The sequence below is a fragment of the Carassius gibelio genome, chromosome A18 (assembly GCF_023724105.1).
Source record: "Carassius gibelio isolate Cgi1373 ecotype wild population from Czech Republic chromosome A18, carGib1.2-hapl.c, whole genome shotgun sequence".
NCBI lineage: Eukaryota > Metazoa > Chordata > Actinopteri > Cypriniformes > Cyprinidae > Carassius > Carassius gibelio.
In genome coordinates, this window is record NC_068388.1 from 21204046 (window position 1) to 21226591 (window position 22546).

The following is a 22546-nucleotide window of genomic DNA, read 5'->3' on the forward strand; positions in this document are numbered from 1 at the left end:
TTCCACTGTCTGATTCCTCCAAATGCAACTGTTGGTATTCACCCCCTGATGACAACTGCAATGCACTTTCAATTTGTACACAAAACAGTTTCACTTGTAGTCATTTCATAGGAGAGATGCATCCATTTAAATGCATATGTGTTTGTGTGTGTGCGCGCGCGTGCGTATATATATATATATTAGGGGTGCTCCGATCACGATCGGCCGATCGTTAATGCGCATCTCGTCAGTAAAGCCGATTATCTAATCAGCGGTTAATTCCATCAGGTGCGTGATTTCACAGAGCAGCTGTTACTACACAGAGCCGTTGTTAACTGAGAAGATGCGCCAAAAAATGCTGAAAATGAAGTGGATTTGCGCATCTTCTCTATTATCAACGGCTCTGTGTAGTAACATCTGCTCTATGTGAAATCACGCACCTGATGGAATTAACCGCTGATTAGATAACCGGCTTTACTGACGAGATGCGCATAACGATCGGCCGATCGGAGCACCCATAATATGTGTATATATATATATATATATATATATATATATATTAGGGGTGATCATATATTAGGGGTGCTCCGATCGGCCGATCGTGATCGGAGCACCCCTACTACATACAGTGGGGCTCGAAAGTTTGGGCACCCCTTGCAGAATCTGTGAAAATAAGAGTCATTTTCCAAAAATAAGAGAGATCATACTAAATGCATGTTATTTTTAATTTAGTACTGTCCTGAGTAAGATATTGTACATAAAAGATTTTAACATTTAGTCCACATGACAAAAAAATTGCTGAAATTATTAAAATAACCTCACTCGAAAGTTTGGGAACCCTTGGTTCTTAATACTGTGTGTGGTCATCTGATGATCCTCGACTGTCTTTCTTTTTTTGTGATGGTTGTTCATGAGTCCCTTGTTTGTTCTGAACAGTTAAACTGAGCAGCGTTCTTCAGAAAAATCTTTAAGGTCCTGCAGATTCTTCAGTTTCCCAGCATCTTTGCATTTTTGAACCCTTTCAAGCATTGACTTTATGATTTTGAGATACATCTTATCACACTGAGGACATTTGAGGGACTCAAACACAACTATTAAAAAAGGTTCAAACATTCACTGATGCTCCAGAAGGAAACGAGATGCATTAAAAGCTGGGGGTGAAAACTTTTGAACACGATGAAGATGGCCAAATTTGTCTTATTTTGTTGAAATATAATTTTTTTTCCATTTAGTTCTGCCCTTTGTAAGCAACAGAAGATACTTGTATGTTTCCCGATACACAAATTAAGTACAATTTACCTTGATCTTCAAATTCCAAAAGTTTTCACCCCCCAGCTCTTAATGCATCTTGTTTCCTTCTGGAGCATCAGTGAATTTTTGAACCTTTTTTAATAGTTGTGTTTATGCAAATATGCAAAGATGCTGGGAAACTGAAGAATCTGCAGGACCTTAAAGATTTTTCTGAAGAATGCTGCTCAGTTTAACTGTTCAGAACAAACAAGGGACTCATGCACAACCATCACAAAACAGAAAGACAGTCGAGGGTCATCAGGTAACAGAACACAGTATTAAGAACCAAGGGTTCCCAAACTTTTGAATGGGGTTATTTTAATAATTTCAGCAATTTTTTTGTCATGTGGACTAAATGTTAATATCTTTTATGTACAATATCTTACTCAGGACAGTAAATAAAATATAACATGCATTTAGTATGATCTCTCTTATTTTTTGAAAATGACTCTTATTTTCACAGATTCTGCAAGGGGTGCCCAAACTTTCGAGCCCCACTGTGTATATATATATATATATATATATATATATATATATATATATATATATATATATATATATATATATATATATATATTTATATATATATATATATATATATATATATATATATATATATATATATATATATATTTTTTTTTTTTTTTTTTATTTATTTATTTATTTTTTTTGTGAATCACAACATAGCAAGGCTGATGCAAATGTAAAAAAATATCACACATTTAAAATATTACAAATTGAACCACTAGTTGCTAGGCAACCTTCCATGCCATATTTACACAAAACACAGCCACAGACCCTTCGAAATGTTGGTTGGTCACAATATGCTTAACATGTTTTTAACATATGGGACCCACTTTATATTAAGTGGCCTTAACTACTATTTACTTACATTTTAATTAATTATTTAGTACAATGTACTTACTGTGTACATACATGTTTTTACATTGTACTTATATTAACAAAAAAAACCTACATTGTAATTACATCTGTACAGTGGTGTCAAAAGTATTGGCATTCATTACTCAAGTAGAAGTATAGATACTAGGGTTTAAAAAGACTTTTGTAGAAGCTTTTTACTCAAGCTTTTTACTCAAGTAAAAGTGTAAAAGTACTGGTTTAAAAAACTACTTAAAGTATAAAAGTAAAAGTAATGTAAGGGAAAAAAATGCTATGAAGAACAAAAGCTTGGTCCGCACTACAGGGGCCTATTGTGCACTACCCCACCTCCTCAAAAAACATTTTTCTAAAGGCCATAATGTCTATAATGTTATATTAAAATGTTCATGTTGAAAAATTTGGGATGCACTAGGCTACCTGTTTCAGCCGCATATATGCCCATTGAAAATTAATGCATTTTAGTACAATGCAAATACATTAAAGAGCTAGAGATTTGATCACTAGTTGCCTATAAGTATTGTTATGGTGCAAAAAGTCAAACTTCAGAGGCATGTCATCAATGACCTTTAATGGAATGTAAATGTACATCCAAGCTTAGCTGCAGGAATCTGCGAGGGCAATGGACAAGAACATTGATGCAGGCTTAGTAACAATTACACTTGTATGGTTGTCTATTTACAATAAACATTATAGTGCTGTCAAAATGAATGATTAATCCAAGTGATTAATCAAAAACTAAAAATGAAAAATAATGATACCTGATGCCTGATACCTTCTTGATTGATAGCTTCCTGTATTCGCTACATATGTCTGCTATGTTCAGTGTTCAAGGGGTAACGAGTTACAAAGTTGGTATAGCCTACTTATCACAACATTGTCAATTACGTCATCAATCGCAAATGATAATTTATTAAAATGTCTCGCTACTGAACTACCTACAGTAGCTTAATTTGTGGAGGACGAAGAGAAAGAACCCATTTGGCAATCCCTCCAGAAAAACGCGGATTTTTTTTTGTGATTGTTGCGGACAAAAATCCTTGATTTTGTGGCACGTTTTTTTTTTAAATGCGATGGAATATGCGGGATATTTTTTGCAATTTTATGAAATTGCGTGAACTTGCAAAAACTGCGGTTTGATGAAAAAGCGATTCCCCCAACACCTTTTTCTCACTAGGCTACTACCTTAATGTAAAGAGTAATTTCTTATTACTTCCTATGATAAGCGAGCATACTAAATCACAGAATATTTAAGTTGCAATCGCTTACTGCAATGTAAATTATTTTACATACTACTAATATAATTACAGTTTTTGGTACTGTTCTGTAACAAAAAAGTACAATCTTACAACTGTAAAGTTGCATCAACTTTTTTCTATATTTCATCAAACCGCAGTTTTCGCAAGTTATCGCAATATAATTTGGCTCCACTGTCATGTAACAAATCGGGAAACTGCTTCGTTTTTTTGCGCTTATTTTTGTTGGCAAATAAGAATGATTTGCGTGCTTCAAGTTTCACCCTGGTTTCACCGCGGGGTTTGCAGGTGATTTTCATTTCACGTAATTACGTTACTTCATAAGGTTCCCATGGCAATAAGGGGAAAATGGTGCTTTACTTGTGTGAAGTAAACGTAACATTTTTCAAATTTCTGCTAATATATATGTGAGTTTTTTGCTACGAAAATACAGGGATTATGAAATCATGCTAGCCCCGCATATTTTGCTTTCTGAAATCGGCAATTTATGTGGCAAAAGAGCGGCGTATTTGAAAAAATGCGATCCTGCATAAATATGCGGCCTTTGGCTGATTATGCATTAAATCAGGCGATTGCATAATCGGGTTTTTGGTAAATTTGGTAATTTGAAAATTTGGTAAATGAGCCAGTGAGAAATAATAACTTTTAAGTAGGGTCCAGTGCCTTTTCGATACTTTTAAAAGGTACCGCCGCCTAAACAGTGCCTGAACGTTACTTGAAAAAAAGGACCTAAAAAAAAAACTATGGATAACTTTAAAGAACATTACAAATATTAAAAATAAATCCATAGCTTTCACCTTGGATGCTCTCATTTCCCAAGTTGTTCACAATCTGGGTCATTATTTAATACAAAACCACACATAATGTTTCTACTGTATCTCTGTCACTCACTCTGATATTTAGTTAAGATGAGTGCTGTCTGTCACTGTCTTTAATCGGTTCTTTGAATTACTGTATGCTCATTCTTTATAAAGTAGCAACAATGTCGTTTTTAAAGTACAGTACTGTGCAAAAGTCTTATGGAAAAGAAAAAAATAGTATTTTCACCCCACAAAAAAAGCCAGTCTTTTTTTTTTTTTAGTGTGTCCTTAGGAAATATCAGTTTGCCATTCATTTTAATAATAATCTAATGTGATTTTGAATGCACAAGCAGTTTAACAACCGCAAAATGAATGTTTGGAAATGTAAACTGATATTTTATACTGACACACTACAGCAAAATATATAAATAGCCGAACACCATCCTTTTAAGTGAAAATACTAACATGCTTAAGACTTTTGCACAGTAGCTAGTGTATGTATGTATAAAGTATATATGATTAAATTAAGTATATTTAAATAAGTGTAATTAAAGTATGTGTTCGTTCTTATGTGTTAAGGACTAGATTTTCGCTGGAGGAAACGGCTGTTGTGTGATGAGCGATGAACAGTGAAAACGTACTCGGTTACTAACGTAACCTCGGTTCCCTGAAATACGGGAACGAGTACTGCGTCGAAGACGCATATGGGAAAAACTCCTTTTTTTCAACTGAAGCCTTATTCAATCACGCAGTGAAACTGCACAGCCATTGGATCGTGCAGTGCTATTAAAACAAACCAATGGCTTGGCAGCGGTGCTGCACGAACCTATGGCAGCGAAGCCCGCCAAAGTCCGACGAAATGGGCGGATAATCTGGCTATATATTGGCCGCTTCGGGTTACTACCAATTTAGGTTACTTCGACTGAAGCGACGACTGAGTTGTGCAGCCTTTTTAGCATGGCAAGGAATGCAGTACTCGTTCCCGTATTTCAGGAAACCGAGGTTACTTTAGTAACCGAGTACGTTCCCTTTCAATACTTCCATCTTACTGAACCCAGTTCAATCACGCCATGCTAAGAAGGGAGGACGACCAATGCAATCATGCATGATCTGCGAAACCAAGATATGACAATAGCAACTAGGAGCAGATTAAGCTCAATGAGGGTACGTCTGGCGTAGCCTAATCATCCCTTGTTCGTATCGCCTCAGTACCAAAGGGACCGAGTGCATATGAGTAGAGTTTAAGTGTTAGGCAAAGAATGGCCAAGAGCATGCAAATGAGGAACAAAGAAGGTGACTTTCACACAGAAAGTACCCTAGCATGAAGCGCCGGGACGTCTAGATTATAAAATCTAGCAAATGTGGACGGCGAGTTCCAACCAGCCGCCGCACAAATTTCTGCGATAGTCACACCACTAGACCATGCCCAGGACGAAGACACTGCTCTTGTCGAATGGGCTCTTACTCCAATTGGGCTTTGCAGGCCCAGAGAAGAGTAGGCTAGCTGGATTGCATCAACAATCCACCTTGAAAGCCTTTGCTTTGAGACCAGTAATCCTCTGGTGCGGTTTCCAAAGCATACGAAGAGCTGCTCTGATCGCCTTATTGGCACAGAACGCTCTATGTAGACTTTTAGAGCCCTCACTGGGCAAAGCAGATTCAGCCCAGGATCATCCTCTGTGTTTTTCAATGCAGAGAGAGTGACCACTTGTGCTCTAAAGGGTGTGGAGAGCACCTTTGGCACATAGCCATGCCTCGGTTTCAGGACGTTAGGCCCGAATTCTAGGCAATTAGTGCTTATCAAGGGTGCTTTCAAATCGCCAACACGCTTAACAAACGCTAGTGCCAACAGCAGAGCGGTCTTTAGCGACAGGGCCTTAAGGCCTATAGACTGTAGCGGTTCAAAGGGGGCCCCCCTTAGGGCTCTCAGTACCGTGAGCAGGTCCCATGAAGGGACGGTGGGAGGGCAAGGTGGATGAAGCCTTCTGGCACCTCTCATAAATCGGCCAAATCAACCCGTCCACCTGAGAAAGGAGGTCCCGTCTCAGGGGAACGGGCCATGGGGCCGCAGTCAACATCTGTGACAGGTCGGCAAGCCAGTGCTGATTTTCCCAGAGTGGGGCTACAAACAGAACCCTGCATCTCTGGTCCCTGACCCGCCTGATTACTTGGGGAATCAGAGGAACCGGAGGAAAAGCGTAAAGAAGACGGTTGGGCCAGTCCTGGGACAACGCATCCTCGATCTTGGAAAAATATGTTGGGCAATGAGAGTTGTCTTTTGAGGCAAAGAGGTCTATTTCTGCTCTGCCAAAGACCTCCCACATCTTCTGAACTGTCTGCGGGTGGAGTCTCCATTCTTCTGAGGAGACTCCGCTTCTTGACAGCATATCCGCACCCTTGTTCAATTTGCCCGGAAGATGCACTGCTCTCAGGGACCCCAAGTTGCTCTGGGTCCATTTCAGCAGTCGCAACGTTAGTCTGAAGAGACGCATCAATGACAGCCCACCTTGGTGATTTATGTAAGAGACCACTGTCATGCTGTCTGATCTGACCAGCACATGGTGGCTCTTTAGGTCTGACAGGAAGCTCTGGCAGGCTCGTTGAACTGCAATCATCTCGAGGCAGTTGATGTGAAGCCTGCTCTCCTCTTTCGACCATTGGCTGAAAGCGGGTTTCCCCTTGCACAGCAAGCCCCAACCCTTGTTGGACGCATCTGTGGAGATAACTTTCCCTCTGCAAACCATACCAAGTGGAGCACCCCATTCCATCCATTGCATGTTCCTCCAAGGTGTCAGGGCCGAAATACAGTCCTGACTCACCTTGATATTCAGGCGTCCGTGACACCACGCATGAGGTGGAACACACGGTTTCAGCCAATATTGGAGGGGGCGCATACGTAGCAGCCCGAGCTCCAGCACCGGCGATGTTGCTGCCATAAGACCCAGCAACTTCTGGAATTTCTTTAGGGGTCGAGAAGCACCTATTTTGAAAGAGGCAGCGGGCTCCTTCACGAATTTTTGCCCTCATCGTCACTGAGTCTAACACTGTTCCCAGAAACGATATCCATTGGCTGGGGGACAGCGAGCTCTTGGCAAAATTCACCCTGAGCCCCAGGCATTCCAGATGGCTGAGGAACACAGTTCTGTAACCCAATGCCTCCCCCTCTGACTGAGCTAGAACTAGCCAGTCGTCGAGGTAATTGAGAATGCGGATTCCCTTCTGCCTGAGAGGGGAGAGAGCCGCATCCATGCACTTTGTAAACGTGCGAGGCACCAGAGACAGCCAAAATGGGAGGACCTTGTATTGATAAGCCACGCCCTCGAAGGCAAATCTCAAGAACGGCCTGTGATGGGGGGCTATCTGGATGTGAAAGTAAGCGTCTTTCAGATCCAGTGAAAATAACCAATCCCCTGAGCGTATTTGTGAGAGGATTTGTTTCAACGTGATCATTCTGATGCGCGATTCAGATGTCTTAAATCGAGAATGGGGCGCAGCCCGCCATCCTTCTTGGGAACTAGGAAGTAACGGCTGTAAAACCCTGAGTCGCGGCATGCTGGGGGAACGATTTCTATAGCTCCCTTCACCAGCAGATTTTCCACTTCGGCACGAAGAACGTGCGTGATCTCGTTGTGCACCGAAGTGGTGACCATCCCGCGAAAGCGTGGTGGTCGTCGTGCGAACTGAAGGGAATAGCCGTGTTTTATTATTCCCATGACCCAATCTGATACCCCGGGAATGGCTTGCCATTGTGAGGCCCGGATGGACAGAGGTTGTATTAACTCGAGTGTTTGTTCGCCGTAGGGGGACATAGCACTCGTGAGTGTTATGTGAGGAAAACTGCTCTTTTTGTGAAGGAGTGTGTTTTTTATTTTTTGCACTATAACATGCTGTCTGGGCGCTGACAAGGGCCCATTTTTTGCAGCAAGAACAACTTCGTCAACATCTGGAGATGGACGGTAGAACACACGGGGCAGTTTGGGGGGTGGTCCGGCCGCGGCGAGACTTAGCCCCCTCCTCTTTCTTTCCTGTAGATCAGGATGACGGCGGCGGCGAAGGGTCCAGCACTATCTTGGGCCGGGGTCCCATGTGTTTCGGGAACTGATACCATCTGGTGCCCAAGCGAGAACGGTGTCGAGGCTCGGGTTTCCCAGGCTGGGCCGCGGTGGTAGCAGCGGGCGCTTGCTTGGGAGGCTGACGAGTCGGCACCTGTCTGGGGCGACTGGCAGCAGCAGACGAAGTGCGTTTTGGCAGGAAGTGTTGCATTGCCTGGGACAACTTCTGCGCCTCTGTGAACCGTTCGGCGAACCCCTCTATCGCCGGACCAAAGAGGCCACTGGGGGAGATTGGTGCATCCAGGAACTGGGCTTTGTCAGCATTCTTGATCTCCGTGAGGTTAAGCCACAAGTGGCACTCCAGGATGACCAGGTTAGCCATCGAGCGCCCAATGGCCTGGGCAGTGCTCTTGGTAGCACGTAGTGCTAAGTCTGTTGCACTTCTCAGCTCCCTGAGCGTGGCGACATCTGGGCCATACTCATCAGTGGTGGCGAGAATTTGGCCTGGAAGACTTGCAGCACTGCCATGGAGTGGAGCGCCGCGGCTGCTTGCCCTGCCGATGAGTATGCACGCCCGGCAAGCGCCGACGTTGTCCGGCAGGGTTTGGACAGATGGTTGGCCTTGGCTTTTCATCCAATAGCTCCTGGCGGGCAGAGATGCACGGCCACAGACTCGTCCAGTGGCGGCAATCGCTCGTATCCTTTTTCTTCAGCGCCGTCAATTGAGGTGAGGGTGGATGAAGACGAAGTACGCAAGCGCGCTGAGTAGGGGGCGCACCACGATTTTGTGAGCTCGTCATGGACCTCCGGGAAGAACGGGCGGTTCGCTGACGAGGGGCTTGTTGGCGCCCCGGCAGAAACCATTCATCCAGACGGCTAAGGGCTGGTTCCTCTGGAGGAGACCAATCCAGACCCAGCTCATCCACTGCCCTGGAGAGAACATGGAGCTCGGCGTCCATTCCGAGTTTCGAGTGGCTGGGTTCAGATAACATAGAGGGGGCGGGGTCCGGCGAGCCCGACAGCTCCCCAGCATCTGAAGCAGCTAGAGACATGCTGTCCTCTAGCAGTTCCTCCTCAGTGCCTCCAAACAAAACCAGATCACTCGCGGCAGCAGAGGGACACTGGTCTGGCTGTACAAAGAGGACTGGGGAATCCCCTCTGGGTGGAGGGAACGAGGCACGCGGGGGCTGGGCCAGCGTGAGCTCATTCTCATCCTGCTGCTTTAATCCTCTGCCCCGCCTTTTTTTACTTGCCGGCTCGCGGGAGGAAGAAAACGGGAGGGCGCGTGGAGCGAGATCGCTCTCTGAAAAGAAAGCGATCCGCGAGCGCAGAGAGGCGATATTCATGTTCTCGCAATGAGAACATGAATTCCCCGCGAGTGCTGTGTCAGCGTGGGGTTTCCCCAAGAATGCGACACACTCGCTGTGCCCGTCATCAGTGTGCAGAGGGGCTCTGCACGAGCTTCAATGACGAGACGGCATTTGCAACAACGCCGTAGAAAAAGGCTCTTTTAGAAAAATTTGCTCTTTCAATATATCTCACCGGATGGCCGCAGGGAAGCGATGTCTGCAGCGGGGACCGGCAGTCGCGTTCCAGTGCGAGTCGTGTCAACGGCGAGCAGTTCAGCGGAGATCAGCGAAGCGATGTGACGTCGTCGCTGAAGGAGAAGAAATCTGAATTCCTGTGGCGAAGCGGCCAATATCTAATTAAAAGAACCGTACATTCGCCAGGGTGTTAATTAGACGATTGTTACTTAAAATTGCTGCTACTAAATTTCGTGCGGACTTGCTCATTGCTTTTGCTTTTGCAATGATTTTCAGACATTAATTTTATATATTCAGACTTCCATCCTATATATATTCAGACTTTCCATATATTCAGACATTAATTTTATATATTCAGACTTTCATTCCATATATTCAGACTTTCATTCTATATATTCAGACTTTCATTCCATATATTCAGACTTTCATTCCATATATTCAGACTTTCATTCTATATATTCAGACTTCCATTCCATTTATTCAGACATTTGTTTTATATATTCAGACTTTCATTCCATATATTCAGAAATTCATTCCATATATTTTCAGAAATTCATTTGATGTATTCAGAAATCCATTCTATATATATTCAGACTTTCAGACTTTGATTCCATATATTTAGACTTTCATTCCATATATGCAGACATTTGTTTTATATATTCAGACTTTCATTCTATATATTCAGACATTCATTCCATATATATTTAGAAATTCGTTTTATATATTCAGACTTTCATTCTATATATATTCAGACTTTCATTCTATATATTCAGACTTTCATTCCATATATTCAGACTTTCATCTTATATATTCAGACTTTCATTCTATATATATTCAGACTTTCAGATTTTCATTCTATATATTCAGACTTTCATTCCATAGATTCAGACTTTCATCCTATATATTCAGACTTTCATTCTATATATTCAGACTTCCATTCCATATATTCAGACATTTGTTATATATATTTAGACTTTCATTCCATATATTCAGACATTCATCCTATATATTCACTTTCATTCTATATATTCAGACATTCATTCCATATATATTCAGAAGTTCATTTTATGTATTCAGACATTCATTCTATATATATTCAGACTTTAATTCCATATATGCAGACATTTGTTTTATATATTCAGACTTTCATTTCATATATTCAGACATTCATTCCATATATTTTCAAAAATTCATTTTATGTATTCAGACATTCATTCTATATATATTCAGACTTTCAGACTTTCATTCTATATATTCAGACTTCCATTTCATATATTCAGACTTTCATTCTATATATTCAGACTTTCATTCCACATATTCAGACTTTCATTCCACATATTCAGACTTTCATTATATATATTCAGACTTCATATTTTAAATATAATTATTTCCTTGCCATACTTGCCATAATATATATATATATATATATATATATATATATATATATATATATATATATATATATATATATATATATATATATATATATATATATATATTATAATTATATTGGGTGTTGTAACATCTAATTGAAACTTTGATTATTAGAAAAACCTAAAGCAGAGAAGGGCCTCACCACAAAACACTGCACTAGAAAGTGGAAACAGAAAGTGCAGTTTGCCTTGGCTGAGGGTTGGTCCTCCAGTGTCCGTTTAGCCATGAGATTTTTTTTTTTATCTGACTACACTACTCGAACAAGAATGAGAAAGGGAGAGGAGATATTGATTTATTGCCTCCTACAATGCATTCATCACTGTGTCCATGTTCACTGAGCCATCTCACAATGGCTGGAAGTCTACATATAACCACAACATTTACAACTCTACAAGAACTTGTACAGCGGTTCTAAACTCTGCCTTTTAAGGTCCATATTCCTGCAGTGTTTAACTTGTTCAGGTGTGTTTGATTACATTTGCACTAATTAGTGTCTCAAAGATTACTAGAAAGTTAAAGGCAGGAAAGTTCTCCTAAGAAAAACACAGACTACAAAAGCCACAACATGGAAGTATTTTAAGTTTGAATCGAGCATTGTTAATTGGCTTGGTCTACCCAATGGAGGCTTGCACTTGTCTCATATCAACTGTGACAGCTGCAGTTGACAAGTGAGAGTAATGTTTATAAAGAACTTTTTGAAAATGATATTCAACTGGCAAGGCAAGATTTGTCAAGCATGATGAAAACAAATATGATATGGTTATATGACAACAGCATACGTAAAGTTGGAAAAGTTTTTCCTCTGCATTATTTTTGCATTTATATCCCAGTTCACATAAAAATAAATAAATAGATAAATAAATAAATAAATAAATAAATAAAAAAACCTCAAACAACTTAAAATTCTGTATTATGTATGCCAGGCCAGTAGTTGGAGATGTCCCTTTGTAAGGAAACACTACATGCCTGCGGATAACTATAGACTTAAGACGTTATACACATGCACATGAGGTCACCATTTTTACAAATTTGTTTCTGTAATTTACATGAAGACGGTAACAGTATTTCTGTCATGGCAACTCTCTGAGTGTTTAGCATGGTAACATACATGGCAATGTTAATGTGTCTGTTCTTTGTGGAATAGATCTGCTATGCTGCTGCTGCCCATTCCAAAATTTTCAGACACCCAAAATGACAATAAAAATAAGTAAATAGTAGATAGATAAAACAGTCAAAATGCATAAAATATATTAAATATATTTGCTTATCTTGACAAAACATGAACATACACAGATGAAGATGTATTTATTTATTTATTTATTTATTTATTATATTTATTTATTTGCCTTAGTTGCATTAGTCTTATATCAAAAGAAATGTGATTTTATGTAACTGTAATAAATTACACTGGAGGCGACATGGTAAGAAACCAAGTCTATATAAACAATCATTTTAAAAATATTGTATGTTTTATAAACAGTGAAATAAGCATGCATCTGACCAAAATTATAGAATTGCCAGCAAGCTTGCTATCTAGTGCGTTGAACGTTTATATAATGCAACAAACTTGTAATCATGGACCCACTTTATATAAAGTGGAATTAACTACTATGTACTTACATTTTAATTAATAATTTAGTACAATGTACTTATTGTGTACATACATGTTTTTACATTGTACTTTTTTTTACATGTTTCACATTGTATATATATATATATATATATATATATATATATATATATATATATATATATATATATGTATATATATATATATATATATATATATATATATATATATATATATATACAAAAACTACATGTAATTACATCAGTATTTAATTTCTGTAATTACATTTATAATTACACTGTTGACCCATACTTTACACCTTAACACACCCTTAAACTTACCCATACCTCCAACCCTCTCCCTAACCTTACCCCTATCCCACCTCAATAGCATCATACATGTTTTACAATACAATATGAACACAATAAGTACATTGTACTTATTTTTTTATGTAAGTACATAGTAGTTAAGGCCACCTAATATAAAGTGGGACTGTAATCATGATTTCGGAAGTGGGAAATTGGAAATTTAAGAAAAAACACAAAAGCAGAATACGTTCACCATAGTCCATTTAAAGATCTAATTTTTGGTAAGGTATGTCAGTATTTGAACTGCTTAAGTGTAAGATGGCGATGCATCCACAAGCAGCAGCTTCTCTATCTCTCCTGTCAGAACGGTGTTTTCCCTTTTTTTTGTCTTGTGATTCGCAGTGTTTTTGTACGTCTTCATCATGTCTACTTGTCTTTAAGCACACATACAGTCATGAGTTTCTGCTCAATGTCAGCAGAACCACATTTTCAGATTTAAACTCTGCACATGCAAAAGAGCTTTGGTATCTCGGTCTGCTCCGGAGGGCTAGACCATCACCGACATCCACTACTGTATATCATCCACAGCGGAGGCGCCACAAGTGGCGTTAGAGGAAGCAGAAGAGGGGTAAGTGCACCGGTATCCGGGCTAGACTAACGGCTAACCTTTTCGGACAATAAACTGGATTACATCCAACTACTACACTCAACTCAGAGGTCTGTAAGAGACTGTTGTGTTTTTTAGTTTTTACAGAAACATGGCTCAGCAACAGTGTTATGGACTGCGATATTCAGCTCGATCAGCTGACATGCTATCAACCGGACAGAGTTCTCGTCAAGGGAGGTAAATCTTGCGGTGGTGGGCTTTGTGTTTGCATCAATGAAGCGTGGTGCCGTGGTACCGTGATGCTGTTGCGGTCTGCAAACACTGAATTTATGAATATTAAGTGCCGGCTGTTCTAACTGCAGAGGTAATATTCATACTGCCGTTCATACTGCAAGAGGCACTAAATGAACTATACCAGCACATCAGTGAGCAGCAGACAGCCGACCCTGATGCTTTTCTCATCTTAGCTGGGGATTTCAACCATGCAGACTTGAGTGTGTACCCAAAAATACACCAACACATTGACTTTCCAAATAAGGGTAACAACACCCTGGACTTGGTTTACTGCAGGTGAGGTCCAAGTCTTTTATTCTTCCTGTCAGTCCCATAGAGACGGGAAGAGAAAAGATTAGTTCATTTTGCTGAACGAAACTCAAAGATCCGAGTCAGTAAAATGATCCGAACTCCCCACTACTACTTGCAACACCGCAAGCAATTGGTCAACACTGACAAGTTGCACAGCAATATGAAAGACTTCTTCTTTAACAACCAACAAACAATGAAACTAATAGTGAACAATATGAAACTAAAACGACATAAGCTTAATTTAAAATGTCATAGGAAATGTAGGCTATTTAGATGTGGATAAACTCAATTTAGAGGTGGATAAACACACTTTGGAGGTGGGTAAACGCTATTTCTGAATTTTGGGAGGTGCGTAAACGGCGTTTACATGCATTTAGCCTCCACTACATCCCTGTTCTCCATCTATAAGCCCTTAAAATTAAGTATCACTTGTCCGAAACGTCTCCAATTCAGCTGGACCACCTTGGCACGGAGTCTCCATTCTGCAGTGCAGCTTGTGACAGCTCGTCGGTCGCATGGTTAAACAGACCCGGAATGTGAATGTGAATGGCCTTAGATGCTTCTGACTCCAAAAGTGGGCAAGATGTGGCATCGATGGGAGTGCAGAACACCTTGTCGGTTGATGTACGCAACGGTTGCAGTGTTGTCCATATGGACCACTATGTGCTTGCCTTGAAAGAATCCTTTTAGACAAGGCAGGGCACACTGCTAACATCTCTAGGCAACTGATATGCCACTGCAGTTGGGGGCCCATCCACATCCCCGAGACTGCTTGCTCATTGTAAATGGCACACAAGCCAGTTGTGGAGGCATCTATGTGTAGCACATCAGAGACCTGATCTAGGAGCACTCCTGCCCAAAGAAATGTAAGGTCTGACCACAGCAGCTACCTCCATCTCTGGGTCACCCTTCACAAGGCCTCTTGCTCTTCTGCTTGCTGCCAGGTTCGGAGGGGCCCTGGACAGGAAGGATCTCGACTGGTTGTGGAGCGGTAGAGGAGTAAAGATCTCTGGGAGGTTGAATCCTCGGAGGGGTCGCTGCCACTGTGATCGTCAGACCACCCGAGCTACTACCTGAAGTAGTCCTCCCCTGACTTCTGCCAGGAAGAGAAATAAATGGAGGCAGAAGCACCGGAACACCCCTTTTAAGGTAACGGAGCCTGACCTGCACCTCCGAGATGGTCATCTTCCCGCAATGAGAACATGACTCATCCATGAACGCCATCTCAGTGTGATTAACAATGAGTATGCAGTGCATCAGCTGCCTATTTATACTCACACTGCACTCAGCTGCAGCTGGATGCAGTCATACACTCTAAAAACTGCTGGGTTGAAAACTACCCAATTTGGGTTATTTTGACAACCCAGCGCTGGGTCAAAAAGGGACGAACCCAGCGCTGGGTTGTTTTAACCCAACCAGTTGGGTTATCATATTTAACCCAGCCTGCTGGGTTGCCTTTTTTATAGTTTAAAATGACTATATTGCAGGGTTTAAAAAAACAGAGCGGGTGTTTTTTTATCAGTGTATTTCAGAAGGAAAACTACTGTATTTAGAAAATGTTCGATATCATTTCGAATGTGCTTGATAAGGCAGCGTTTGTGAGCTCAGCACCGCTCTGCAGCCGTTACCGGAGAAACCTACCTCCCGCTCTTAGCGCCTCCTGCTGGAAGAAAATAAACTCGCAGAGTGCAGCAATGTGGGGAAACAATGCATTTCTACGTTAAAATTAACCCAAATTGAGCTAGGCATTAAACCTACAAATGTTGTTCATTTTAAATATCACTTTTACACACAAATAATAATTATCAAAAGGAAAATATTTATTAAAAACAAGAGAAAAGTCAAAAAGTAACATGTTAGAAGAAATGCAGAAAAGGATGGCATTAACAGCTACAGAATTCATAAAGCATTGAACATTTGATGAATATAACTTAAAATCAAATTGGACTTTGTTCAATTGTATATATTGTATAAAAATATACGAAAACACATACAATAAATTTACAATTAGTTAGGTTTTTTTCCAACTATTCTGGCATGACAGTACACAAATAAATCACAACATTAACTTTGATATTATAACATTTAACAGACGCATGTGTGTGTGTGTGAAAGAATGTGAGCAGGTGTATGAATGACAGAGTGTAAACTCTTCTACTAAACAACACAGAAAAAGCATTTAACTTTTTTTTTTTTTTAAACAAATTATGCACTTACAGTTTGTTTCATAGTCCATGAATACAGATCATGCATCACAGTCAATTTTCATGATCTCTTTAGCATAACTGATGTAATCATGAAGAAGCCCCATCAGCACAGCATCTGACATCTTCTACATCATCCAGGGCAGCGTCCTCCTTTAAAACCACCGCTGTTTAGGGGAAAGTTTCTCCTCTCTGACCAGCATTCATCCCAGTCACCGCCTGTTCTTCATCAGTGGCCTAAGAGAAACACATTTGAAAAAATTAAACATTTAATTAAACTATCCATTTTCAGGTAGAGGTGTATTCACATCCGTAAGGATAGGTAAATAATCGGTTTTAAAGTTTCAACACTTTGTGCGGTTGTTTAATGTCTCAGTCCACCACAGCGCTCCAGAATGCTATAATGGCAGCACTAGTGTGAGGAAATGTGATATTGTTTGAATAAATATTGCTTTCAGAAAGCTTCTTTACTGAAACATTAAAACAGACATGACATTCACATACCTCACAATATTCACGTACATGGAGGGCTGCTCTTCAAACCGTTAGTTCACCAAATAATTAAAATGTTTATAATTTACTCTCCTCATGTTTTTCCAGACTCATACAAAATCTGCTCATTTTTTGGAAAACATATGAATATATTTAATATTCTCTTTTTGTGTCCTCCATTGCTGGTCTGGGAGACCAGTATTTTATTTTGAACATACATGTTTGCTATCATATAATTTAAGATGTATTCATATATAAATATCAGAATTTACTTCTACAATAACTCTATATTTATGAAGCTTGAAAATACTGATTATCTAAACTATAAATGGATTAACAAATATTATGAGAAAACTAAAAATATATTAATTTATGTTGTAAAGACAGACAAAAGTCTTATAGGTTTGGAATGACTTGAGGGCAAGTAAATGATTTTTTGTATGAACTTTACCTCTAAGAGCGAAGACCAAGAATAATGACTCTCCAAATCAGACAACTCCAAAGTTGGTTTGAGTTCTGCAATAAAAAACACAGACATCAATGGTCTTAATGAAATGAGCACGTAATCACACTGTTGTTGCATCAAAATGTGAAGTAAACTGGCAGGAGACAACAGAAAAATTTATTTTCTAAAAATAACTTACATAAAATCTCAAAGGAATGATGCTCTCCCATGTCTCTTGCTTTTAACATCTACAAAAACAAAAAACAAACATTATCTTACTCTTAGTAAAACACAACAACAACTGATAACATGAAATTATGAAGTTTACTTGCCTTATACGATCTTTCCCTCTCTTCAGAAGAAGCTGAGAAAACCACCTCCTCACACAAGCACTTGTGTGTCCTTAACTCCAGTTAGTTTGAGTTCTGCAAAGAGGGACATCAATGGTTTCAATAAAATATTAACATATACATACATATATAAAATCACACTGTTTTTGCATCAAAATGTGAAGTTAACAGGCAGGACACAACAGAAACATTAGTTTTCTAAAAAAAAAAAAGTAATAATAATTTAACTCACATCAATCTCAAAAGAATGAAGTTATCTTGTCTCTGGATTTCAACATCTAAAAAAAACACACATTATTTTAGTCTTAGTAAAAATAAAGATAACTTGATGTTATTCTGAAGTTTACTCTCCTTAAACCGTCTGTCCCTCTCTTCAGAAGAACACATCCTCCTCATCCTCACACAGGTCTGTGACTCCTCACACAAACAGCTTCTGTGTCTTTAACTCTCAGCGCGAGGACAATGAAGACAGGAGCTGGACAAGTCTGAAATATTACATGTAAAACATACTTTTAACAGTTACCACTTCAACAGCCTCTAAATAATTATGCTAGTCTTTACTACACAATGCCGTTTCCTTTAGGAGACAAACATACATTCAGTTTAACCGCAAAAAAAAAAAAAAGACAAATTCAGATGAGCGTAACCGTGACCATAACCGTCTGTTAACGCCTCAAAGAGAACAGATAATGTAAAATCTTATGTAAATATGACAAAATACATTCACAGACGTTATATTAAAAGTACATCCTCCGTTCAGTAACGTTACATGAGGCAGTTAAGACCTCCGTGTCCGAGGCGAAAACCGCGTCCGTTTTTTTGAAAACCGCGTCCGTTTTTTTTATATATAACGTATATAACATTAAGCTCTTTTGTTTCCGCCTTTCATAAAACCTTCCGCCTTTCATACAACCGGGTAAACAATAAAAGATAACTTTACATTTTGAATATTTAACGTTACGTACCATAGGCTTTCACTCGCTTCTCGCTTCTATCACGCTGAGAAAATGGCGGCTGCTCGCACTGGAGACGTACGATTTTGACGTGACGTGCGTGCTCTCCTTTACGTCCGCGTCCTCAACCCACCCCGCTGGGTTAAAAAAGAAAGTTATTTTCAACCCAAACTTGGGTTAAAACATCCCAAAGTCCTATCCAACGGCCTCAACCCAGCAGTTGGGTTGAAAAAACAACCCAGCGTTTTTTAGAGTGTAGCATATTAATGTGCATTGGCTTGTTTAGTTTACACTCTGATGAGATTCCCAATTTACCGCTCACCAACGTGACATTGAAAGTGTTCAACTGAAAGAGAACAAAGTTCTACTTGCTTAAGGTGATAAGATGATTGATCGTGTCATGGTTAGCTTGTTAACCCGCACCTAGATGGCAGGCGTACCAAAATCTCTTTGTTTGCACATGTCAATGTTTACGCATAGAATAAATGAAACCGGACAAAATTAATCTTGACAAACTATATATCATTAGAAAGATCTAAGCCTCAAGCATCGATGACAGATTGCTGTTTTTCAATGGAAAGCTTATAAAGAATGTATTTGCTAAATTGGTGTAAGCAGTACACATCAAAACATGAAGAATCAAAACGCAGTACATACCAGCTTCGTCATAATAGTGAGCCATTAACACATCCACAGCTGTAACGAAGCAATAACATTGCAATCATAGACAGTAAAAGAAATGGACACACCGACTCCATTGGAACTCAATTGAGACAATTGAAGCCCATTTTTAGCGTTTTTTAGCACTTCTGTTTCTGACGCGCAGACTCAAACAAAGCTTGACGACGTCAGCAACCTGTCTGCCAGATGTAAATGTTCTAGTAGCTGTGCGGGAAACTGCCATCGTTAATCTTGCAGAGACGGCGATCTTGAGCGGGGAGTTTGGCGTGAGTGAGCAGAAGTAAGTATTCTGATTAGTTATTTTGTATAGTATTTTAAAATGTAACGCCAGTACGCCATATTATGTTAATTGCCTGCAAGCTTCTCCTCCTGTCTGTACGGTAATGCGACAGAGAGTCGAGTGGTTATGATGCAATCGTTAGCCTATTTTTTACAAAAACTGTTTCTACAGGGCCATAATGTAACATAGAAGGTAATGGAGCCCTTTATACATTGTCATGTATTTTTAGAAATAAATAATGGACAAATCGAGTCTTTAAACGCCTCAAGTTATTTGGGTAACACTTTAGAATAAGGTTCCATTAGTTAATGTTAGTTAATGTATTAATTAACATGAACAAACAATGAATAATACATTTATTACTGTATTTATTCATCTTCGTTAATGTTAGTTAATGAAAATACAGTTATTCATTGTTAGTTCATGGTAATTCACAGTGCATTAACTAATGTTAACAAGCACAACTTTTGATTTAAATAATGCATTAGTAAATGTTGAAATTAACATGAACTAAGACTTATAAATGCTGTAGAAGGATTGCTCTTGCTTAGTTCATGTTAACGAAAGTAGTTAACTAACATTAACTAATGGAACCTTATTCTAAAGTGTTACTGTTATTCGCTGTCAAAGTGACGCCAAAATGAATGGGAGTCAATGGGAATGCTAACGCAAGTGAAGTTCTGCTACAAGATGGTGGCACCCGGCCGACTTCAACTTCCGGTCGACTTGCCTCCTGATTGTAATATGTAATTCCTTTGTTTAAGTTTCAGTGTTTCGGTGATAGTATTGTTTGTGTCCTTTATGGAATAACTCACGCCCAGAAAACTGTGTCTTGGTAGTAAAAAGAAGAGCATGTTTTTTTTTAGCGTACAGTGTCACAAACAGAATGAGACGATCCACAAAAAAAAAAAAAGCAAAAAAAAAAAGTTAAAGATATTCAGAAGATTGTTTACTTGAATTCTGGAGCTCTCTCGTGACACGTGCTGTGACGCACCTGTCATCTGATGGAGGGGTAACATAGTGATCTGCTTTTTCTTTCTTTATTTTTTCTTTTTTCGACAATTTTCGTATATGTGTAAGTGTGTTTTATATTGAATGTGGTTGTATCTGCATGATTACAATATGTGTGAGCACAAATCAGTATGCTATTACTGTGTAATCACAGCTATCAATGTGAACGCCGTCTAAATGAATATAGTGTGATTATTGACTTTATGGTGCATCTGTATGGTTACCATCTCTATAACTTGCCATCAGCACATGGTAATTGACTATATGAGCAGAAATCATTGTAAATGCTGCAATTCTAGCAATCTAAGGATGTACTGTAAAATTTTTATCATTTTTATTATTCTTATTGTATTTTTCTAATGCTCAAATAAATCACTTATATGATGTCCTGTATGAAGTTTCTCTCTACTGTTTTATAATTAAAAAAATTGTGCAGTTGTATGTTTACTGACTAAAATAGTTTGTAGAACCCTTCAATACAGTTGGTAAATATTATTGTTTTTTTTTTATATTTGGGGCGGGGGGGTGTTGGGGACAAGACATAGTATCAGAAAAATGGTTGAAGGAATCTTGTTTTTCATGGTATCTTCAGATTTGAAATAGGAATTCATGAGACATGTGACTTTCAAACCGTAACTTTTCTAGATTGCTCCAGGATTTATTCATGTATTTTATATATGTATAAAAAAGAAGCACTTCAGTGTCTATAACATTTAATATTTTTGAGCATTATCAGCTCCAGTTGATAAAAAAGTAAAGCTAAAGGGTCTTCTTTCCAAAGACACCAAAATTATGTTTGTAACACTCTGAAGTATTGAACTGTTGCAATTTTAAGGTAGGTAGGGCACTTTCAGCTGTGACTCCCATAATGGGGGGTCTGGTTAACAGGTTAATGACTGTCATGCTGATTAGTACCTAGAATCCTTGTAGCAAGGTGTTTGATAATTTAATGGTTCCTACACTCAGTTTATGGTTGCATTCTTGTGAAGGGACTTGTTATTCTGTCAAATTTTAATGACCTTCTTCGAAGGTCTGTACAACTTTATTTTGGAATTTAGGAAACAGTTTGTGTCTTGTTGATGTATCATAATGCTGATTCCCATGGCTAGCTGGTGCAGATGCTGATGAATGCACATATAGGAGTGAGAAACGAAGGAGGTGGAGCAGGTAAGCAAGAAACAGGAATCGACAGGCTATTTTTAAAAAGAAGGTGATGCTCAAGCAAGCCGGTGCTGGCCCTGGTGCCTTCACCTTTGGACTTCCTCCATTTAAAGGTAGTGCCTAAACAAATGGCAGTCTTAACTTGCATACAACATGAGGCAATAACTTTAGAACTTTGAAAGAAAGAGTTTACATCTTTACATCTACTGTTTGTGTTGTGTATGGTTCTCTCAAAATGTCTTTAGTTTGATTTCACAGCTGCTTTTGGCATTAATCTACAGAGACTGAAGATGCCCCTAATTCACTTACAGTATACTTATAGCATCTACCAGCAGGAGCTAAAATGTGTCATGCAGTCGACCAAAACATCGACCCCTTGACATGTTAGTATCTCATAAATTACAGTGCAGGTCATTGTCTACAGTTATAAAATACCACAAGTTCATTACAAATATTAAATATAGGTTATATGAAATTACAGGCAGAATGATGTATGTCTTTAGCATAGAATGATAAGTTAATTCCCTTATGTACCTTGTTCTTTCTCCCGGTGTTTCAGAACACTTATTTTGCCATTGAGTGGCCTACTTTCCTTACAAATTCTACCGTCATTGGAACAGCAATTTCTCTCGATGAATCTTATTTAA

At 39.2% G+C, this 22546-nt stretch overlaps 2 long non-coding RNA genes across 2 annotated transcripts; both read right to left on the minus strand.

Annotated features, from left to right (window-relative positions):
- Positions 1-16482: 16482 nt before the first annotated feature.
- LOC127934497 (uncharacterized) lies at positions 16483-17713 on the minus strand. Its single transcript, XR_008147767.1, has 3 exons — positions 17663-17713; positions 17470-17534; positions 16483-16763 (listed from the first exon to the last, which is right to left on the minus strand). It is a non-coding gene; the product is annotated as an uncharacterized LOC127934497 (long non-coding RNA).
- Positions 17714-17795: 82 nt separating this feature from the next.
- LOC127934503 (uncharacterized) lies at positions 17796-19011 on the minus strand. The gene is made up of 3 exons (XR_008147775.1): positions 18779-19011; positions 18046-18298; positions 17796-17888 (listed from the first exon to the last, which is right to left on the minus strand). It is a non-coding gene; the product is annotated as an uncharacterized LOC127934503 (long non-coding RNA).
- Between the last annotated feature and the right edge of the window lie 3535 nt (positions 19012-22546).